The sequence below is a fragment of the Bombus bifarius genome, unplaced genomic scaffold (assembly GCF_011952205.1).
Source record: "Bombus bifarius isolate JDL3187 unplaced genomic scaffold, Bbif_JDL3187 scf7180000009279_frag, whole genome shotgun sequence".
Lineage (NCBI taxonomy): Eukaryota > Metazoa > Arthropoda > Insecta > Hymenoptera > Apidae > Bombus > Bombus bifarius.
This window is the reverse complement of record NW_022885012.1, coordinates 1-14,744: the sequence shown is the minus strand read 5'-3', so window position 1 is coordinate 14,744 and position 14,744 is coordinate 1.

Here is a 14,744-nt window from a genome sequence, read left to right as displayed (position 1 = left end):
GAGATGAAAGAAACAGCTACTATTATGCAATCGATCGTTTCGAACTAGTAAACGGCGTAGCGAAATAAAACATGTAAGTCTTAACATACGTTCACTAGCAGGAACGTGTTTTATTGAAACTTTTACGACTCGCTACCGGCTGCTCCAGCCGTTGCATTATTTGAATAACATCGAAGGTTGTTGACCTAGCAACCGAACGAAGGTGCGATCCAATTGGATGTGGATGTAATTACACCTTGAAATACCTTTCGTCATCGAGCATTTCCAATTCCCCGCCGAGTGTCCTCCATTTTTGCGCTTAGTCTTTACGCTCGATATCGTCGCGATTTGTAAGCACTCGCTAGCAACAGAATGTGCGATCGTCGTCGCGCGTCGCTGTTTCGACAGAATTAACGTCGTTGGAATCTCACAACGATTGAGAAACCGCATATATACTTCGCGCGAAAACCACGATGAACGAGTTATGTCTCGTTCGGGCTAATTTCTTTGAAGTAGTCAATGTGTCGATTTTTAATTTATGCTTCAAATATGTAATATCGGAAAATAAGGATAGAAATTTTTTTCCGATTACTTACAATTTATTAATATTAAATTGAATATACAAATATAAATTGGACAGAGAACGATATTTATTTAACGGAAACTAAATGCAATACTCGTATCTATATCAAATAACTTTACAGTTATTTGATCACTCTCGTCACAACGAATCTAACACACACACACTCTCTCTCTCTAACAACTCTATCAATTCTCACGACTCTACTCTTCGACGACTCAATTAGCTCTGATCTTCGCCAATACACTCCTGCTCGGTCGTGCTCGCTCTTGCTCTCGTCCTCTCTCACACACACACACGCACACTTTTCGGCTCACATACTCTGGCCTCTCGATTGCCACTCCTTGAAATGTGGAACCGTACTTCTGTTTTGACGCTGCTTATCTTTTCTCGCGTCACTGTTACTAGGCGCTCTTGGATGTAAACAAACCACGAAAGACGACGTACACGGTGTTTTCTAATTTCAACCGATCTCCAATCAAAGCTATTCTACGATATTACAAATATTAAGAATCGAAGATCCAGTGTGGAGAATTTGAAGGGTTGACTCTGAGATTTGAGAGTAATTTCAGAGAATAGAAGCTTAATTCCTGCGATTACTTCCTTCACATACTTCCCCTTTTCGGATCTTGACACTACGCAAGTCTCTTTCGGTCGTGCCGTACACCTCGCTGCAATATGTCCAAATCCGCTGCACTCGGAACACCTAACACCTTCTCCCCTCTCCGGACACTTAACACTTAGATGATCCTCACTACCGCAAATGAAGCATCTTCTTTTCTTCATTGCATCTACAGATTGACTGGGCTTCCCGTTCTTCTGGGTTTTAGCCGGCTTCACAATCGACTTTACTCTGCGACTCTTCTGCTCTTCGTACATCACTAACCTCTTCCTCAACTCTTTGATTGACGTAGCGCCGTACAATATAGCCTTATTGTTCTCGTCGTCTATTATTCCATCCGCTATGTATTCCACCTTTGCTTCCTCCTCTATGTCCACATGGTTGGCTATTTCGAGCATGCGGTACATGTAAGCCAAACATGCTTCATCACTCTCCTTTTTTGTTTCTTCAAGTTTCTGATGTACTTGCCTACTGTTGACTTTCCTCGAAAATTCTTTCACTAGCCCCCTCTTCGACTCATGCCAAGTCCTGGCATGACACTCGAAGCTCGCAAATATTTTCGCTGATCCCTTCAGCAGCTTCCTCGCGTAGACTGCCTTCTGCCCATCCGACCACATGCACGTATCAGCGACTTCCTCGAACGACTCGAACCATCGTTCGACATTTTCACCTTTGTCGCCACTAAACGACTCTAATGCATCTTCGACGTCTCTAAAACTCAGTGTCGAACCAACGCATGCCCTTCGACAATATTCATCACGGTCCTGATACACCCTTCGCGTATCTCTCTTGTATCCTCTTGCGTTTTTCTTGTCATCTTCATCCTCACTTTCGTCGTCGCTTTCTTCTTCCGACGATATGTCGTTACCATCCATGGCCGCTTGTAGCCGTGCGCGTAATTCTACTTTTCTTCCCGTCGTTTTTAAACCCAAACTAGCGAGGCGCTCCTTCAACTCCTTCGTATTCATTTTCTCAACATCTTCATCTTCGTTACAATCACGCTCAGCTCTCTGTACGTTTCCTAAATCTCGTTGACCGATTAGCTCTTCACCGCCCGTCGATCCCTTAGGATACGATTGTCCAGCCCTACATGCCCGATTCAGCCTTGCAATCAGCACTGACCTCGCACCAGATATAGGGAGTTTCATTCGCGCGAGCTTACTCCTCAGCTCCTCCAGCGTCAAATCCTCTTCACCCGACAATCGTTCGTCTTCAACGTTTGCCATTTTATTCTATTCTTTTCTACTCCCGCACAAATAGCTCCGTTAAATCGTATCGTTTCTCTGTCTTATTCAATCCCAGACGAGCCCCCACTTGTAATATCGGAATATATTAATAATGGATTGAAAATACAGATATTAGTTAGACAGAGAAACGATGTTTGATTAACAGGAAAACTAAATGCAACGCTCGTATTTACAACAAATAACTTGACAACTATTTGGTAACTCTCTCTCTCTCTCTCTCTCTCTCTCACTAGCAACTCTAACACTCGACAACACTCGCAACTCAATTCTAACGACTCTATGCTTCGACGTCTCGATCAACTCTGATTCTCGCAACACGCACACTTTTCGATTCGCCTTGGATAGCGAAACCGTCCTTCTTCTAACGCGTTTTTAAAACGCGATGGCGCTATCACTTTCTAAAAGCGTCGTCTTTACATTTCCGATGGCCACGGGCACATCCGACTGCCAGATATACAATGTATTATAAGAGTATCATTACCATACTTTTCATGAAAAGAGCAATTTTTCTTGATAACTATACTCTGTAACATAGATTGGAGTCGCTGATTTGATCCCTCTGATATCGTTGTCTTATGAGAGTCTCGCCTGGTCTTGATTGGTTCTGTTGACTCTTATCGTTGTGAAAAATCGATTCGTTGTGTACCTTTTTTGTATAGAGAATTATTTTGTGGTAGAATATAATGTTGTAATATTTGTGGTCTTTACTTTACTAATTTTGTCACTGAGCCGCTCTTTGGTTCGTTGAGCGATTCATATTCCGCATATATTCCGTACTTGCTTCGCTTGGTACTTTTATAATTTTCGCAGTTACAATAAAAAATTTAATTCTTAACAGATTAAAGATTTAACCTCTTGCTTTATAGTGTACAATAATTTTTTTTTTTTTTTCGTATAGGTTATGTGATCCATAGTTTGAGTAAGTAGTACATATATATATATATATATATATTTCCTCCCACTGCGATGATCGCACTATATTTTTCCACGTCTCTATTCTATTCTCTGGATGATCTGAATTCTCGAGCAGTCGAGTGACGATTGATCTGTACAATTGATCGATTTCTTTTTACTACAGACATGCAAGAAATTCCGTCTTGGAGAGCGATGTTGCGAGTTCGAATGCCTGGACCATCTAAAGAACATTACCGGAACTGGTAAAGTTTATGTCGTTGATGGTAATAATTCCTCCACGACTCAGCAACAAAAGCTACTCTGGGTGATGAGCTTAATGGTGCTGTTGCGGCTATTTTAATTTTTCAACAGGGATCCAGATGGCGCCGTTGACGAAATTCTTTCATTATAAACGTCAACGATCAACATCAGCCATCAGGGAACGAAGAAGGTACGCTGTAACGTGTCTGAGTAATTATACCTCGAGGAGTACATACAGTTATGTAATGAAGATTCGTATGTGAGTGTTTGTTTTCTTATTTCTTTTCCCTTTGTTTCATTTGAATGGATTTTTGTACTCAAAGAGCGAGGTAAGATTACGTCAGATACGTTTTTACATATGCTAAAAAAATGGAAAATGATGACGATGAATCAATGACACGTAGAAAATTATAATCTGTTGTATTGCTGTTATCTAATGGTGTTGTAGTTGACTGTATGGTGGATGTATCTAATGGTGTTGTAGTTGATTGTATGTTGTTCAATATTGCTATGAAACTCTTCTGATTCATTGTCACTTATACGAAGGATGGAAGTATACGAAATTGATAAAATTATTAATAATATTTACGAAGAGAAAGTAAACTGTTGGATATATGACAAAATAATTCTATTTTAAATGAGAGACTGGTCAGCGTGGTTATTTTGTTTACAAAATCAAACGAATTTAATGAATGTAATGGTAAGGAAGTAACTATAAGTGGCTGTTAAACTATTTTTATGCTTGAAAAGTAATTCGCAAAGTAATGTAAAGCAGTACTACTGAGTTGTACATAACCTCTTTCAGAATTTGTTCTTAACCTCTTGCTTCATAACTTTCTTAATTATACTCTTCAAACTTATTGACTACTTCGATGTTGTTACGAACAGAAACTGATAAAATATTAATCTTAAATATAGATTGAAATGAAAGCTTGTCACGTAAATATATATATATATATATATATATATATATGTCGGAGATGAAAGGAAAGCCGAAGCCCTTCCTTGGAAATTTTGGGAACATCCTCTAGTACCTTAGCCTAGATTTTATTATAGTTGTAATTGTCTAAGATTTGTAATAAGCGAGATTGGGTTCGAGGTGACAATCGGTCGCTGAACGTAGCCACGGTCACAGGATGGATGTTTTATCTAACGGAGGTCTGGAGTGGTTGTATGTGTTTTCCGAGAAGTGTGGTTGTGGCGGCATGCGGCCTCGAGAGCGGGCCGAGCCACGTGTGATGTTGCCTCGGAGGTGCCGATGCAATGGGACATACATTGTATTTAGTAACCAAAACTCCAGGCAGAAACTGCCTAGCAACGGCGTTTGGAACTCTCTCGATGCTTCCAACGAGTGTGCCTAGCAACGGCGTTTGGAACCTTCTCGATGCTTCCAAACGGGGATAGAAAACAAAATGCAATCGTACAGGGAGAAAAATCTCCACGAGGCTGGCATTCTTGCGATTGCCTTGGAGAGTGATACATCGAGCATTTTCGACGATCGCATTTGCGTCTAAGTTAGTTTCGCTTAGTAAGGAGTTATCCCGGTGACCGTGGATTCGTTTGAACTCAAACATTGCTAATAGTATTATTTAATTTAATTATTCGTAGATCGTATTATTCATTAGGCTTAGTGTTTGTTAGTCTTATTATTAGTTGTACTTATTATTTGTTAAGCTTAGTGATAGACCTGTATATACGTGTAAATAAAATCTCGGCTTTGTGAAACGATGGCTAGTCCACATGAAGAGTCGTCGCGCGCCCACAATTCGAATCCTGATCCGACATATATATATATATGTCGGGTTTACATTAGAATTAGGGTTAGGGGCGTGAAACAAATCTTCCTTTGGGTTACACGTTGTCGTTATGCAATAGAGAAGACATTGACTAGTGCAAATACGATTATTATAGAACCGGACAAGTAACCGTGGTAGTTAGGTACTCGAGAAACTAATGACAATGATCCTAGGTTCAATAACGAATCCGCGGTCGACGGGATGATAGATGAACGTACTCACAAAATCTAAGTCGGACGCGTAATATTCACTGGTCGTAAAGAGTTACTCCTTTCATCAATGAGATCGCGAGCGAGAATGCCTTTCCCGTCCCGATGATGCCACAGAGGAAAACTATAATGGGGTGTGTCTAAGGATACGAGATCATCGGATTCGTCGAGAAAAGCCTTCGTTCAGAAAGTAAGGGAAATTGACGTTGCTGCTAATTGGTCAATCTCCATATCGGTGGTTAGAAAAAGATGCTAGCCGCCCTCGAGGGAAAGTTGCTAGTGGGAGACGCCGCTCGTTGAAAAATATGTCTCCCCTATCGTCCCGTAGTTGGGACAAAGACTGTTTGTCTGTTTGAAGGACTTTAGTTAACTAAACCTTAAGATTTATAACGGGCCCTCGGGCTAGCCGAACATGTACTGCGGAGACGCATCGACATCTGGCAATCATCTTACTCGAAGAATAGGGTCTGCGTGTGGCGAGCCACGGGACAGAAACCGTTGGAATGTTTACTGTCGCGTGTCGCCACGAATATTTCTTTTAAGGAGAGCTATAGAATTACTCCATACCTTTGTTAGGCAAAGCGTTCATCCCGTGACCGCGGCTACGTTCGGCGACTGACTGTCGCCTCGAGCCCAAGCTCACCATCACGACTCTCGAACAATCACAATCGGGTTGAATAACTACAATTGTTCAATTACAGCTATAGTAGACTCTAGGTTACAATGTTGCCGGATTATCCAAAATTCCAAACGCTCCGGTGTTCTTTCATCTCCGACATATATATATATATATATATATATATATATATATATATATATATATATGTATGTACTACTTACTCAAACTATGGATCACATAACCTATACGAAAAAAAAAAAATTATTGTACCCTATAAAGCAAGAGGTTAAATCTTTAATCTGTTAAGAATTAAATTTTTTATTGTAACTGCGAAAATTATAAAAGTACCAAGCGAAGCAAGTACGGAATATATGCGGAATATGAATCGCTCAACGAACCAAAGAGCGGCTCAGTGACAAAATTAGTAAAGTAAAGACCACAAATATTACAACATTATATTCTACCACAAAATAATTTTCTATACAAAAAAGGTACACAACGAATCGATTTTTCACAACGATAAGAGTCAACAGAACCAATCAAGACCAGGCGAGACTCTCATAAGACAACGATATCAGAGGGATCAAATCAGCGACTCCAATCTATGTTACAGAGTATAGTTATCAAGAAAAATTGCTCTTTTCATGAAAAGTATGGTAATGATACTCTTATAATACATTGTATATCTGGCAGTCGGATGTGCCCGTGGCCATCGGAAATGTAAAGACGACGCTTTTAGAAAGTGATAGCGCCATCGCGTTTTAAAAACGCGTTAGAAGAAGGACGGTTTCGCTATCCAAGGCGAATCGAAAAGTGTGCGTGTTGCGAGAATCAGAGTTGATCGAGACGTCGAAGCATAGAGTCGTTAGAATTGAGTTGCGAGTGTTGTCGAGTGTTAGAGTTGCTAGTGAGAGAGAGAGAGAGAGAGAGAGAGAGTTACCAAATAGTTGTCAAGTTATTTGTTGTAAATACGAGCGTTGCATTTAGTTTTCCTGTTAATCAAACATCGTTTCTCTGTCTAACTAATATCTGTATTTTCAATCCATTATTAATAAATTATAATTAATCGGACAAAATTACACCTTTAATATATTCCGATATTACATTATCGCGATGTAATATTTATCATGCTTATTTTGTACGTAAAACGAATCGTTGGAATATTCCCGAAGCTAACGAAGCATTTCCCAAAAGCTAAACCGAAGAAATTAACGCGAATAGTTAAGTGAAATTTTTCCATTAACTTGCTGACCAACCGGCAAATAAAAAATCATAAAAATTGTTTCAATGTGTTGAGGTCACGCATAACTTCTTTTTTCATTGACGATTACCAAACAGGTAAAATTTCGAAATTGTACGAAGGCCACGTGACCAGATCGTATTGGAATTTGAAGTGCATGGAAAAAGACAACTCGAAGTACAAATCTTGAGATGTACTACTCGAAGTACAAACGTGAACTAATGGATGCAGAAAAGCAATTAACGCCAAACATCCGAACAGCATCTTGGAGCCCGTCATTGTTCTGAAATAAAAGAAGTGACGAATTAAAAAGACGCAGGACTAATAATAATAAAGGAAACTTAGTTCGTATTATAAATTGAATTTACATCAGAAAAGAAGCACGATCACGCGAAACAGATCGTAGAAATGACAAATATCATCGATATACGTTTCAGTGTAATTTCACTTTTGAAAATTATTTAGTTTAATACGATCGTATTCATCGCTCTGAAACTTTCATTGTGCTGCAATTTGTGCTGCGTCTTTTTAATTTCTCTATCTTTCTGTGTTTTCGGAAAAATTACTTGAAAGATTAAGAATTGCTTGCCTTATTTTATTTTCGATTAGTTAGGGTTTGATTATTCCAGGTAATCTTTATTATTTATAACAGGTTTTATCACTTGTTTATTATTTAGGAGTTTGTTATTTTAGGATTAGTACCTTTTAGGATTTCTTATCCTTCGAGTTTCTGTTTCAGATATCTAGGTCTATTTCAAGATGTTTTATTACATTAGGATTATTTATTCGATTAAGATAATTTAAGAGTTTCACAATGTACAAAGAAATAATCGCGTGAAATTTAGATTTATGCTTTAAACGTATTAAACACGCGGTAATTTCAATGTCTATAGCCTCGAACGTGTTCTGATTAGTTGTGTCATTGTCTGTGACATTGAAATCACAAAAATCCATTGCAAGTGTGCTGTCATGCAATGTGGATGTAATTGGGTTTTTTGGGTATTTCCTGTATCATCTGATTTGTACAGTACTATTTTAACGCAAGGACAGGAAAGTTATTATATATTTCCCGTCCATTATTTGAATCGTTGTGAAGTGTAACGAATTATATTCGATTCGAGGAGATGTTAATGAATTACCCATTTCATATGTAATTACATGGAAATAAAAATCATTGCAAAAATAATTGATCTAATGACAACGGAATTTCCAATATTTTTTTGTTTCGTCACGTCTTTTTCATAATATATCTTTTATAGGTACGTGATTTATTAATCGTTCGAATGGAAATAATTATTCGTATAATATTCAAATGATTCTAGCCATAAAATAAATTAAAACGATACCTGTCAATGATATGCAATCTGCGTATGACGTCAACCTCGATCTATGCTTATACAAGAAATTTTATCAATCAAGGACTAGATATACAATAATCAAATATTATAAAATTTCCTGAAAACCTTTAGGTGTTAATATTAAGGTGTTAATATCTTTAATATTTGCAAGTTATTGTTTAGCGCTAATTAGTTAGAATGTAACAAGTGGTGTACCAGAATTGAGATAATTAAGCCACACGAACAATCTTATTTAGATCTTTTTAATTTTTTAATTCTCTTTTGCTCCAATACTTTGTAAAATTAATCTTCATTAGCTACTACACATCATAGAATAACAAGAGATAATTTTTCTTATATAACGTTTCATTCATAAAATCTATCATTAAAGTATATCTTCATAAAAATATCATTCCATACTAACGGTATATTTGGTGTCATACGAGATAACAGTTACCAGTGATGACATATGTAACTTTATAAAGATATCTCGTTTTATTATATATTAAAAGAATGTACTCATTGCTGCTATATTTCAGATGAAAAGAAGGAGGCAACGATTTTACAGTAAAATCGTTCGTTTACAACTGATTCATTTACATTTCATGATAATACTGTGCATTCTGAATATGCTATGATTTGGTTTAAAATAATAAATAGTCCATTCTTGCATACTATTGTTCCAGCTTTACTTGTATTTTCGATATTGATATAAATAGAAAGACAATTAATGTCGTTCGAGTCTATTTTCGGATCATTTATATTACGTTTAATCCATATAGTTATTATATGAGACATAGTATCGTAAAATTTGGAAGAATAAAACGTTCGTACAGGATGTACATTTTGTAAGAACTCCAACAAATCTGCGTGTGCACCTAAAATACAAACCGATAGTGATTGTTCATAAGTTTATATACATTATCTAATGTCAATCGAAGGTATCAATTCTTTTTCTCCATAAGAGTACTTTTTCATTTATATGTGTTCAAAAATACATGTGTTCAACCGTGAAGCATATGTCACCTACAACGAAAAAGAGTTTTCCTATACTTAATATTTCCTTTATATACCCATGAAAGTCTATTCTTCGCGTAGTATGAAATTATGAATAAATCTGGAATATTGTTCAATCTGAAAAGAAAAATAACTTATTGACATCATTCATTGATACGAGATTCAGAATGTTTGTTTTGTCTTGCAGAGAAAGAAGGCAGCCCTTTCTTTTAATGTGAAATAGAAAGCGAAAATTTGAAAACAGATTTTTTGGAAATTTACTTGCAAATATCGTTTTCAATATCGTGATTTTCTTCCCAATGGTACTGTACTTTCAAATTTTCCAGTATCCCTCTAAAAACAAAAAGTCGAACCTCGTTATTATTAACGTAGGCATTACAAGGAAGAGAAGTATTAGAAAGCAGCTCCTTTTTATTATGGATTTCTTTATAATCATGTAAATAAGAAATTCCGGAAATTTTTTCCTCAAGAATTTAATTCTTGTGTTTTGATCGATAATTATTACACTGCGTACTAACTTTTCGCATACTGTTCGCGTCTAACAATTTCCTAATAATAACTACTTCAAAATTACATATGTTCTTGCACGAATTCAAAAGTACGTATGATACAATTACAATTGATTCTAAAATAATAATTATTTAAAGATATTAAGATACTAATTAAACGTTTCACTATATTTCAAAATCTGGAACAACAAATTTTTATTTATAAAAAATGAAACTGTGTTTATATATTCTTTGTCATGATGCTATTTCTTATTACCATGTCGACATTTTTTAAAATTCATTTTGTTATCTCTACGCAATATGAAAATTCATATACTGCTTAATATTTTTTACATATTATCCATCCACCGCATGATATCTCCTGAAAAATCAAAATATTAATGTTATATTATTACAATGCTTCTTAAATTTCAATTTTTGACAAATTTGAAATCCAATATATTTTGCACAACTATTATTTATCAAAAAATTCTAAGTTAGTAACTTTCTTTTCAAATGGCAAATAACATATACTTTGACTTACCTGTAAGTTTTTGTTCCTAATCATCATTTCCTCTTATAGAACATCATTATTGTTCTTATAATTACTACCAGTGTCATAGATATTGTAGTGGCTACAACTGAATTAATAGAAAATGATAAATAACTGTGTATAACACTAACACATAACTGTGTATAACAATGACACATAACTTTTACTTACATATCAGTCGATAAGGGATTACTGTGATATCCTGTTGATGTTTCTTAAGGCACTTGATTAGGTGCGATACGGTATCATTCCTTATGGTATACTGTAGATAAGTATTTTAGAAAATAACAAGAATAAATCTAAATTATTCAGAGGTTCCAGTTTCGGCTTAGACATAAATACAGGACCATTTGCAAAGAAGAAAGGGTGCGTTTCTACAGCCTCGTTATAGTAACCATGAATACCGATCTCTGAATTACTGGTTACTAAACATAAATATCCTATAAAATTTAATATATTTCTTTAATTTTTAATACATACATGAGTTAGTAGTTCTAAATTATGAATCATCTTACCTGTGATATTACACTTTTCCTTATAATATCATCACTCAAGTGAACAACATTAAGATCATGTAAACCATGTCATCCTATCTTACTGTGAAGATACTTAGTTATGTTATCTAACATTATAAAAATATCATCAAATTCAAGTCCTTTTATTCACATCACATGGCCACGACGATCTGGTTCTTCGTTATATAATGTTCTAAAATTTGTCGTACATATAGGATGTACAAACCGTGATATCAAGGTATCAGTTCTTCCTTCCCAAGGGACAGTTTCATTAAAATTCTGATAGAATTAAAAATTAATTACTAATATTCTAACAATCATATATGTTAAATACATTATAGTCAACGATATATACCTGAGCGAATGTAGGGGTGATTCCTTGATAATTATAAATGTCATCAGCCCACATCATTGTGCCACTTCTTTGTACTCCAGCCTCTGGATTAACAGCCTAAACAAACATACAAAATTTTATAGAAGCTGCACAAAATATAGTATATATGCGCAATATTGAAGCGTTCAAGGGGATATAAAGGTAATGTACATCACATACACGTGTACTCTCATGCAACAAAATACAATTAGATTTAATAGTATAAGCTCTTTTATTCATCATAATAGATTGGAAATTTAAGTGTCTTACGAGGGTGAGTAAAAAGTTACCCGCTCTGTCGGTGTAGAATTTATTTTAAGCAATTGTCAAAAAAGACATACATCATTTTTTGACATAATCACTCAATTTCTGTATACACTTTGTCCATTTGCTGAAGGACCTTCGTATTTTCTCATTAAAAAATGTTTTGGGCTGAGCTGCGAACCACGAATGCATCGTCGTCTTCACCTTTTCATCAGCTTTCTCGGCATCCATCTCGCACAAACTTTTTAAAATCCAAATCTGTCGTGCACTATTGCATAAGCAGAGCCGTGGCTGATTTGCAAATGATTTGCCACATTATCCAGTGTCACTCGTCTATTCCATAGATAGCACGTTCAATGTTGTCATCGTGGATGTGGACGGGCGTCCAGCTGTTTTTTCATAACACTTGTGCGATCTTCTTTGAACTTTTGTGCCCATTCAAACACACTTCGTGACAAAACACTTTCTCCATAATGTGCATTAAATCTTTGATAAATATAGGCATCAAACATAAGCCTCCGACCACAAGAAACGAATCACAGCATCCTGCACTGTTTTCCTGCAAATCACCATTGCAAAGCGCCATTTCTCGCGCAACGGTCACAAACGAATTGACGTAACACAATGAAACCTACGCAGCAGCACTGAACAGATATTGACGTCATACGAAGAGTGCAGATGGATCAATACGGTGGACAGAAGTTTTAACTATCTGGAGTGCGGATAAATTTTTACCGAGAGTCGTATAGGAATCTATAATCTGTAAGTACACCTTTGGCTGAATGGAAATTTCTCTTACATATAGTTCAAAATGCAGAAACAGTGTATTGAATTGGAAAGTGATAAAAAATAAGTGAAGTTTCGAAGTTGCATGTGATTGCATGAGTACACAGGACGTTTTTAGCGAATAAAAAATAATTTTGAAAGACACGAGACTTATCTTGTATTTTATGTACTCTCTGTGTCCGAATTTCCAGAAGCTCTCTATCTTATGAAGTGTTTTAGATTAGCCGGAAAATTTTGTATGTACATACAAGAAGTATACGATCTAAGTGGAATATTCCATTATTCTCTTGATACAACAGAAACGAAATTTACAGAACTTCTCAGAAAGTTGGTTTATTATTACCAAATTAATAGAATTAATATACGTTTATCATCTTTACATACCTAAGTCGTAGAGGTTTATCGTGCGTAAAAAATTAGTGTCGTTTCAAAGTTACATTTCGTACATTTTAAGCCTATAATTTGTAACGTACAAAACAATGTAAATTTGAGCTGTTTCTTATCTCCACAATAAGAAAATCCAACTTTCCGTTTTTTACACAATGATATTTATGGAACAGTAATATCATATTATTGCATCGCTTGGAGAATGAAGTCAAGGTACGATGTGACCCTAGTGTAAACGCTCGGATACCCAGCTGTGCCGCACATATAAGCATAAGACACAATACCTATTAAATACGAGGTTCATTCATGTTGTATCAGCAGTGGTCCGCCGCGGTCAGCCTGAAAGGATCGTTAAATTTTTAATCAAAGATACTGAAATATATCGATCGAATTGTATTGAAATTATACTTATATACAGTAATAATCTTCTATTGATTTGTGTATTGAAATACTCCAATTTATAATGTACATGTTATATGTATTTTGAGCAAAACTAAGATTAGAAGGAAATTAGATTAAATACCATAATGAGGTGTGAGAAGTGGGCAAGACTATTAAATTGTGTTTATCTATTATTTCTAATGTCTAAGACGTCGATTTGATGTTAATTCGAATTGACGTGTCTTCAGATAGCGTATAGTTTGTAGTAACTCTGTAACTTAATTACCGTACAAGAATCCTCTCCACCCTGAGCATGTTCGGCGCATATTATACCATCAGTGATATCAGGTGCATTAGGAAATTTGGAATAAGCTATTTTGCATTCGGCGTTCTTAATCACTGGCATTTGTACTTCCATTAATGCATTAAGTCGTGGTCGTCCTACGAAGAAAATAAGAAAGATATTTAAGACTGGAACTGTTTAATTTTATTATAAAATTGATATCACTTACTATATCTTAACGCTCCCCATCCAGCAACAAGGGGGTTATAGCCGACGAAGTTGCTCTTTCGTAGGGGCTCTTTCGTACAAATGGGATATACGTACCCTGAAAAATAAAAAAATAAATGAAAATGCAGGAAACGAATGACCAAAAGTATAAGAAAGAATTGTACACGCTTTATGACACAATATATGTGTACAGTAAGAAATTTCAGGATATGATACTTCAGTAATACTCAATAGCATATATATATATATATTTGAGGACTTACTCGAAAATGGCACCTCCTCCACCAATCTAAGAATGGCAATATTATGATTGTGTATGTTTTCTATTCCATTCATATGTGCACAATGTGCTGCGGTCAAAACATGCCTAGCCGTTATCAGGGAACCTCCGTACTTCCATAGTGGTTTGTCTGGGTTTCGGGGATCACGAAAACTTAATGCAGCGATCCATGGCCAAGCGCCTAAAATGCAATAGTCATAGTTGTGAATATACATAATTTTTTCTCACATAATGAGTAACAACGATTATTATCTATTTGATATTTGATCATACAGCAGACGATAAGTACATACGTACAAATACTCTGAAATAGAGATTTGATAAAGACAGAAATTAAATTTTTATTCCAGTGGAATACAAATTATTAAATAATTCTATATAATTTCTATTTGAACTATACTGAAC